Source organism: Pipra filicauda, unplaced genomic scaffold (assembly GCF_003945595.2).
Source record: "Pipra filicauda isolate LSUMZ 115617 unplaced genomic scaffold, ASM394559v2 scaffold75_size2874737_pilon, whole genome shotgun sequence".
In the NCBI taxonomy this organism is placed as follows: domain Eukaryota; kingdom Metazoa; phylum Chordata; class Aves; order Passeriformes; family Pipridae; genus Pipra; species Pipra filicauda.
The window spans coordinates 2,012,009-2,021,299 of record NW_024104931.1 but is presented as its reverse complement, the minus strand read 5'-3'; positions in this window follow the sequence as shown (position 1 = coordinate 2,021,299).

The window sequence follows — 9,291 nt, the reverse complement described above, 5'->3', positions numbered from 1 at the left end:
CCCACATGCCAGCCTTCCTGGGAGAAAACACTCAGTGCACTGATGTCCTCCCTGGCTAAAACAGTTGCCAGCAGCACAGCTAGCTAATGCATGGGGGCACAGTCCTTTGTGAAAGTCATTAACACTAAATAGGCTGTCTCATATACTAAATATTCAACAAAACCGTCTTTGCTGAGTAGCTCATTGGCCTTTCCTTTATGTACAGAATAGCATCAGAATTAAAAAAAAGTACCAAAAGAAAAGAAAAAGAAAGGGCTGTTCTAGGTCAGAAAAGGGATTTATATAGGCTAGTATTTTGTTTCTGAAAGTGGCTGGCAGCAAACACCTTGAGAAGAGCATAAGAACAGAGCAGAAGGATGATGCTCCTATAGTGTCCTCTCCGACTCACCAGCAAATGCATCATTCTTGAAAGAGATTCAGAAGCATATAGAAGGTGGGCATCCATAGCACCTCGCAGCAAGGTGTTCCCTGGTTAAGCCACATATTGTATGAAAGGCACAGTGTCTCTTGTGGCTCTTCTGATCTGAGGAGCTACTTTCACCCACTTCTCAGACTGGATCATGCAGTCAACATTTGAGCCTAATTGACAACAAATAATTATTTATTAACTTACCTGCTCATGCTGCTGTCTTTACCTGTGGTTTTACTGTGTGTATAATTTATCATCTTCAACTAATTTCATCTTTTATGAAGACAGGCTGAGAGAACTGGGGTTGTTCAGACTGGAGAAGAGAAGGCTCGGGGGAGACCTTACAACAGCCTTCCGGTACCTAAAGATGACCTACAAGAAGGGTGAAGAGGGACTTCTTACAAGAGCATGTAGTGACAGGACAACGGGGAATGGCTTCAAATGGACAGTAAGTTTAGATTAGATGTTAGGAAGAAATTCTTTATTGTGAGGGTGATGAGGCACTGGAACAGGTTGGTCAGAGAAATTGTGGCTGTCCCATCCCTGGAAGAGTTCAAGGCTAAGGCTGGATGGGAATTTGACCAACCTGGTCTAGGGAAATGTGCCCATGCTCATGGCAGGGGGTTGGAACTAGATGATTTAGAAGGTTCTTTCCAACCCAAACCATGCTATGATTCTATGGTTCTATCCTTTGCAACACTTTTCTCCTTCCCCTCCTTTCCATGTGCACTGAAATGAAGGCGTCACTCAGGTGGAGATAATGCAGGATGGAGTTACACTGGGGGGGAGCTGGGAATGCTCAACTGAACTGAAACCAGAAGGGAAATGTGAATGAATGACATGCAACTAATGGCTAATACTGCCACCCCATGACAAGTGGAGTCCTGAAACACTGGTGATCACTGCTGATCGCAGCCTTGTTTCTGGTCCCTCATCCACCTTCCCACTGCAGCTCCCGAGCAAAAGCTTGGAGGACTCCTGGGGCACATTTAGCCGTGTTGCAACAGAGCATGAATCACTGCAGCCGGTAAGATTCACATCAGATGCATCTTTTATCCTTCTGCACTGCGGACTACAGTTCTCACCAGTGACAATTTGGGGAGCTGTGGGTGGGGGCTGCTCTTCAGGTGGATCCTGTTCTGTGAGAAAGCGCTGCCCTCCCAAGGGAGATCACAGCTGCAGGGCTGGAGACTCCCCAGCAGAGCTGGAGAGGGCAGAGATCTCTCTTGTGCTGTGATGCTTGGCTTCCATCCCACGACCACAAATGACCTCCATCTGCGAGACCGTGGGCAGGCCGGCACTCCCGTCCCGTCCCTCCTCCCGGCCTCTTCCCTCTCGCCCTCCTCCCGGAGCTCCCGGCGGGCTCCCAGCGCCATCTGCCGGCTCGGCCCGGCACCCCCGCCACGCCCGCGGCCCGTGCGGTGCGGAGGGCTATCCTCTCCCTTGAGCCAACCCATCCCCAGCATCCCGCGGGCCGTTCCTCAAGAGGCGACAGACTCACAGTCACACGTGGACCTGCAGCTCTTGGCTGCAAACATGTCGGAGAGAGGCCAGCGGCAGCCCTGGAAAACCGGGCAGAGGGCGGTAGCTGGGTGCCCTGGGAGGTCCGACAGAGAAGGGTCGGGGCTGAGAGGGTGCCTGGAAAGCCAGTGCCCCCTGCTCAGAGCCCCTCTCATCCCAGCGATCACCCCAGTCTGCTGGCTCTTTCTGGCCCCGACAACCCTCGTACTTTCTTTCACATCACACCAAAGTTCTCTCCATCCCAGCATATTCACCTCTTTTGCTCCTGTTTCCCAGCTCCTTCCCGTTCTGCCCTCCACACCCTGCCAAGACTCCTCCTACCTGAGCTCTCCACAGGGCTCGCCTTGGCCCTGGTCCCTTCGAACTCCCAAAGAGACTGTGCCCCTGTTGTGCAGCCCTTGCTCCCTCTGCTCCCTGGGTGCAACGTGCCTGCTACCCCCTTCAGCTGTATGGGGCAGCATCCTTTCCCAAGCTGTGAGTGAAACAGATCCTGGCTTCTCCTTCTGGCAGGCATTTTGGAGACCTAGGTGCTGGCTGTGCTTACCCCATATCCACCAGACAGTAATCTGAGAGAAGCAAGTGAAGAAAAGTCTGGAGAAAGTCCAAGTCTCACTGCTGTGGAATTTCTCCCTTATATTTTTTCCTCATTTTTCTGTTTCCTCCCCTAACTCCTCAGTGGGTCTTCAGAGGGGAATAATTCATCCTTCTTCTTGCTGTTAACACTGTGGTCTTCAGTAGTCATCCCCTGCAGTCGTCCCCTGAGGAGAACCACCACTTCTACAGTGCAGTCCTCTGTTTGATTTTCTCACTCAGTCACTGTTCCTGCAGGGAGGGAGAGTATGGCCAGAGGTGCCATCCCCACAGCAGACACCACAGTGACTCTGTAGGCCTTGGACTACGATTGCTCTTTGGAGATGTCCAGAAGCTTGGGGATAAGAGACATTTCAATCTGAGAGATGCATGCTCTTTCTTCAGGCAGACTGATGTGTAGTTGCCATTGACACAGTGCCATCAGCCTAACCTTGGTCTTACTCAAAGCAGTGCTATGGTCTTCATTTGTTTGATGTTAAATACATCAAGTGGTTCCTGGAAACTAGCAAATAGCTACCCATGATCAAATTATGGCTTTCTTTTCCTACAGCTGAGAAAAGAAAGTGGCATCTCAATTAGTTTTCCTTCGCTCATCTAGGGACATAATATTACTGGAACAAGGTTTACCCTTCAGCCTTGCCCAGCCCAGAGGTGGAATTGGCCTCAGGGGCCTGCGGTTTGCTCCCAGCATTTGTAGGGATAACTTGCCCACCCAGAGCCCCATCCCCCTGGCACAAAGAAAGAGTTGCTTCCTCTGGAAGTCCATATGACCTGGGGGCTGGGAAAATGTGAATGTGGGGCTGCCTTCAGCCTCCTGAGAAGAGAGCCTGGTTCTGCCTCTCATCCTCTTCCTAAACAGGGCTTCGAATTTCTTCTGTTAAAGCAAGCCAGATTTGCTGCAGGAAAAGATGCTGTTTCTCACCACTAGGGACAGAGAGCTTCCCAGAGGGTGCCCTGGCCAGTGATGGAACTGGACAGGTGTCTAGTTCAGAGCTGCACAGAATGCACCTCCACCCACTCAAGCGTCAGTATGGGAATCTCTTTCATGTGGGCACCTGGCTGGCAGAGATAATGGCCCTTCTTCTGTGCCAAATCCAGGGCTTAAACATGTGCTTGGAGAGTGAAGTACCTGGACTCCATCTCCTCCTGAATCTCCCACAGTTTGAGCCCAGTGTCTTTCATACCAAGTTGCTTGATGGGATGGGATGGGACCATCTCCTTCAGTGGAGCTTGTCAAGCTTGTGTATGGCATATGGGAACAGAGAAAGGCAAGCTGGCATTTGACTTGGCATTGGGTGGCTGAAGGCATGGTCTCTCTTCCCAGTGCTGTGAGTGTATCTAACATAATAGATCATAAATGGAAACTGCACCCACTGGGGCAGGTGGAAATGAAGCAGGCAAGAGTCTGGCCCTCCATATAGTAATCAAGTAGTCAGTTAAAATCATTGCCACTTGGAGTGTGGCCAGGGTGGTGGTTGTGTGCAGTGCATGTCGTGCACTAGCTGATAGCTGGCATTTTCGCAGAGTAAAAGTCATTTAGAAACTGCTCTTACAGATCCACTGGAGGAGCATCTTGATAGCAGGAGCAGTGACAGTGGGGAGAGAGATTGCTTCTCCCAGAGCGCTGCTGCAGCAGGCAGGAGGATTAATCCAAGTCTGTTTTCTGGAGTTGGTTTAACACTGTGTTCATTTATCTGCAGCTTCTGCAGATATGAAACATTTCATATTTCAGGTCTGATTTCACTGTTTCCAAGGCTGAAAGGCTTTTTTCTCTAGGGAGCAGCAGTTCTACAAGAGAACAACAAATAGGAGCCCTAGGGAAGCAGCAGAGGGAAGGAATATTTTATCTTTAGTAACTGGTCATTTCCATTTTGGAGGCAGTGAAAGAAGAACCATCTGGTGCGTGCTGAATATTCACAATGTAAACAATTACTTGGTTATGAATATGTGCATGTGTTATTGTTATTTATTATTTATAGGATTCCCTAGGTGTGCATGACACTTCACAAGCAGAAAGGAAGACCAGGGCTCCTGCACCCTGATGTGGCCAGCATAAATTTGACACAATGTTCAACAGCATCAAGACTGTAGACGAGGGTTGGGCAGCTGGCTGGGAGTGAGAAGGAAAATGCCTGCCCTGTGAAAAAGGGCAGTGCACAATTTCTGGAGCAGTAGCTGCTTCTGCTGGCAGAAGATTGCTTCAGGTGACCATCCTCACATATTCATGCCTGTTAGTTTGGGATTTAATCCTCCCCTGCAATAAACACCATTTACGTTTGTTATTTTAATTTTCTACTCCTTAAGAGCTCTTTCCTGAAGTGTCCTGCCTGGAAATGATGCAGAATGTCAGGAACCTCGGTCCAATACTTTTCCTTGTTGTGGTAGTCACTTGGGAGTAATGGGACTGCTCAGTTGGCTTGAGCTTTATGCCCCAGGACCTTCAAATCAGTCAGCTGAAACAAATGTTTTTAAAGATGTTTTATTGCATACTTTTCCTAATAGTCAAAGTATCTTGAAAGCAAGGAGAAGAGTCCAATCAAGTCCCAGGAGGACACATTGTTGTCAGGGTGTAATATCTAATACTGAAGCCTGCTGGGTATGATGGGAATTAGAGAGCACCCAGATACCTGCAGAGGATGTTCAGAGGAAGGAAGAAATGCCTGTAGTACTTCCCCCTTCTCATCCTTCCTTTTCTTCTCACTTCCTGAACTTTTTTATAGGGGTTTTTGCCCCAGCATTCAGCCATTCCTCTGGTGCTGAGCTAGTATTGTGGGCAGGGTTTGATGAAGGGGGCAGTTGTAGGCACTTGAAGGGAAGAATCTTGAGTCTCTTAGGGGAAGACTTCCCACACTATTATGGGGACAGAACTCAGGGGCATCTGCAGAGCCAGGGGGATGGAGGAGTGAGTGGACCACAGTGAGGGACAACAACCCCAGCTTGAGCTCAGAGCCATAAGTGCCTTACCTCCCATAACATGCCCTTCCCGCCTGTCATAAAAATTTTCTCTTCCTGCTGTTACACTCTGATACACTGAACTTTACTTGACTGCAAAACTTTGTTTCCTGTCACCACCAGCAAGTAGCAAATGAGTCAAATGTTGATTTTTGCAACAGCTTTCCTGACACAACAGGGTGCACCATAAATTCTGACTTAGTGCACTTGTTTCAAACAGACCTGGTGCCCCCTTGCATGGGCCAGCTAGAATGGACTACAGCATCATGAGCAACCCGATATCCCAACTTTTTGGAAACATGTTGGTCATTTGGTCTTTCTCCTCTGCTCCCCCAAAAATATTTAGATGTTTATATGACTCCAAGAATGAGGGAGATAAGTTAGGAAGGACAATGAAACATGTAAGGACTTTCACACAAGACAAGACAACGTTAGTGACTGCTCTGATTTTTTGTGGCCAGAGCTCTGTATTCCTGTTGATCACCTGTAAACAGCTGGCATCTCACAGTCATGGGACTCCTCCTGTTAGTCACCACCAACATCAGAGGAATGTAGCCATTGTGACAGCTCCATGGTTTCAGGAGAAGCAGTCCATGCAGCCAGCACCAGCTGAGGTAGAACATAGCAAAGCAAAGTCAGCTAATGTTTTGAAGGATGGTCTTGCTTGTACCCTGGGCATCAAGTCCTGTTTAAAAATAAATGTTGTAAGTTAGAAGATCATGAAGATCATCTTAGAAACCAATTAATTTTTTCCTTGTCTAAATATACCCTCAATGCTCACTGTACTGGGGACATCTGAGTCTTGGACATTTTGGTAGAAATGACAACAACCTGGTCTGAGGGGAGGCATTGCTATTCAGATGTTCAAAAGCTGGGTTTAGTTTGATAGGCATAAAACGTCTTTTACAGACTACTCAACAACTCATGCTTCATTGGAGGCAATTGACCCTTTGCCAATAAATATTTCACTTTGTCTTCTAAAGTGCTAGAAATCCATTCACTAAAGAACATTTTTACAGGGAAAGGTGGAGAACAAGCCCTTTTGAAGAGTGGAGTTCTAGATGTATTCCCTCTCCCATTCCATTTCTCTTCTTCATTCACATGGCTTCTTGACTTGAAAATGTCTCTCAAATACAAAGATACAGTAAACCACAGATATGTCGTCAGGTGGCAGATTATTTACTCATTTACTTTTGGAATTTCTGGATTAATTCTTAATGAATGCCACTATCTTGAATCGTTACGTGTCTCTGCATAAAGACCTTGCACACCAAGCATTATCTCCTGGCTTAGTTCTACACTGAATGATAGGCTGGGAGATTTGTAATGAGAAAACAGCAGCTGCATCAGCCTGGGGAAGGTTCAACACATTGAGGCAGGAGGTTTGGCTGTATAAATCCCCTCTCTTTCTCAACACTGTCCTTGAAGGAAGAAGAAGGGGAGGGCAGTTTGGAGATTGGCCAGATGGGAGCTGAAAAAGAGGTTCAGTAGTTTAAGTCATAAATTGAGATACAGCACATATTGACATTGTGCTAAAGTCATGACCTCGGGTCAACCTTCCCTTTTTAATAAACATCTTCATCATAGAACCCCCCAGCACAACTGGCAATCTACATCAAAATAATTAAAACCCAGCTACCTAAAACCATGGCATCAATCTGCCTGACCTCAGTGCTGGGTGCCCCTCAGCTCTCAGGTATATGTATAACAGGAAAAGTACTCCAAGATCTTCTCTCTTTCTCTCAGAGGTTTTCAAAACACAAACCAAGAAGAAGTATTGAGGGAATTGGGTGGCTTCATCTAGAGAAGACGTGGTAGCCACTTTCAAGTATGTTAAGGACCGCAGTGAGGAAAGGATTAATCTTTCTCTGAATCCACTGGGATCAGGATTAAGACCTTAGACTGCTGCAAGGGAGTGTCAAGCTATGTATGAAATACTCTGAATGAATAACAGTGAATTGAATGGATTGCCCGGGGGTGGTGGAGAATCTGCATCACCTGAGATCTTCAGACTCTTGTCAGCAAGGGACAGGTAAACTTGGAGCAAGAATATGGAGAAACTGGGAAAGATGTTTAAGTTGGCCTCTGAAGGTCATTTCTCACTGTGAGTAGAACCTTAGCATTAGATTTCTGTTTCAAGAAGATCAGGTCCTTCCTGGCAACCTAAGTAGAATAACGCAGAACTGAGGGCTGAGCTCCCTTTTGCTTCATGCCTCCACCTAGGCAGATTTGAGGCTGGTCAGCACAAAAGAATGCAACTCTGCTGCCAGCCATGCTGTATTTGTTTTGTTGCTGAATTGAAGACATCAGGCCTCCCCTGTTACTTTTTGTGGCCATTCAGCTTTACCTAACCCAACAGGAAACCTCTCCAGACATTGTGGGTCTTCAAGTTTTGGAAGCTAACTACCCAGACAAAGAAAAAAAACCCAAAAAACACTTCATAAGGTTTCTAGTTAAGTGATAATTTAAAGCAAGCAGCGCCTGGTTTACCACAGAGAGCATTCATTTCTTCCAAAATATCAGAGCAAACAGCAGAGACTTACTGACTAATTTTGGAGAAAAATCACCATCAGACTGTATCCTGAACACTAAACTAATAGGACTGTCTGAGGCAATGCACATTTTGGTTTGGAAGAAATTATACATAATTTGGGATGCAACTTAAAGTGAGATCTTGAAAGATGTTGAGCAGGCTGTATCAGAGCATGGCATCAACTGGAACAATATTTATTCTGCTTAAAATCTCTGAACACAAGGAACTAGGAGATCTGGAGACAAAGCTATTAAAACTGTCATCTGCTAGTCATTACCAAGAGTAGCCCAGGTGATTGAACTAGAGGATGAAATCACCAGCTGACAACTGTATAGGTTATGCCAGTGGCTTCCCACCCCACTTGCTAAAGGGACATACTGGGAAAGAGTCTATACCAGGGAAAGTCCCCGCACACAATTAGCCAGCAGGGGAGGGTGGAGTAGTGACACTCAGCATCATCATGTGTTCTTTATGTCCAGCTGTGAAGTTCTTCCAGAGAAAGGCATATAGCATAATCCCTGCTCCCTTCTTGTTGAAAAACAAGAAAATCTTGACACATGAGTGAAGTGATTTACCTTTGGTTGAAAAGCAGAATGGGGAAATACTCTAACTCTCGGGTCACAAAAAGACTCAGACAAGAAAAAGGGAGATAGTATTTCTGAGTGTCACACGTTGAAATTGTCTCGTGATATTGGTTTTAGAGCAGGAGAAAATCCAGTTCATGCAGTAAATGTTTTTACTTTTAAATATTTGCTCCAAATTAACTACTGTTCCCATTTTTCACTTACTCCCTGTGGTATTCTCCTTATTTACCCATCTCTCTCTTATATATGTGCATGCATAGGCAAATTCATCCCCAGTCAACTTCTCCCTCATCCTGTAAACAGCTCATAATATCAACACAACAGAACTGAAAGAGGATTTATTTACTATATAATAAAATATGAATCCACTATTTTGACAGTGACAAACAATAAGCATCAGTTTGCAGGAGCATTTCAATGAGAATGTGGGGAATAATCTGCCTCACCATTCTTCAATTCCAGTGGAAAACAGTTTTTCCCCTCCCCTCCCCTCCCCTCCCCTCCCCTCCCCTCCCCTCCCCTTCCCTCCCCCACTTTGGCTACAGCTTTTGATGTTCCCTATGCAGGCAGGCTTAATGTCTTTCATGAGATGCAGTCCCTTCAGTCAGGGCTCTTTCATGACATGAAAAGCTTTCTCTGTAATTTTTTTATTATTATTTTTATGTAAGCTGTTAAAACATGGAGAAAACACTGTCTGATTA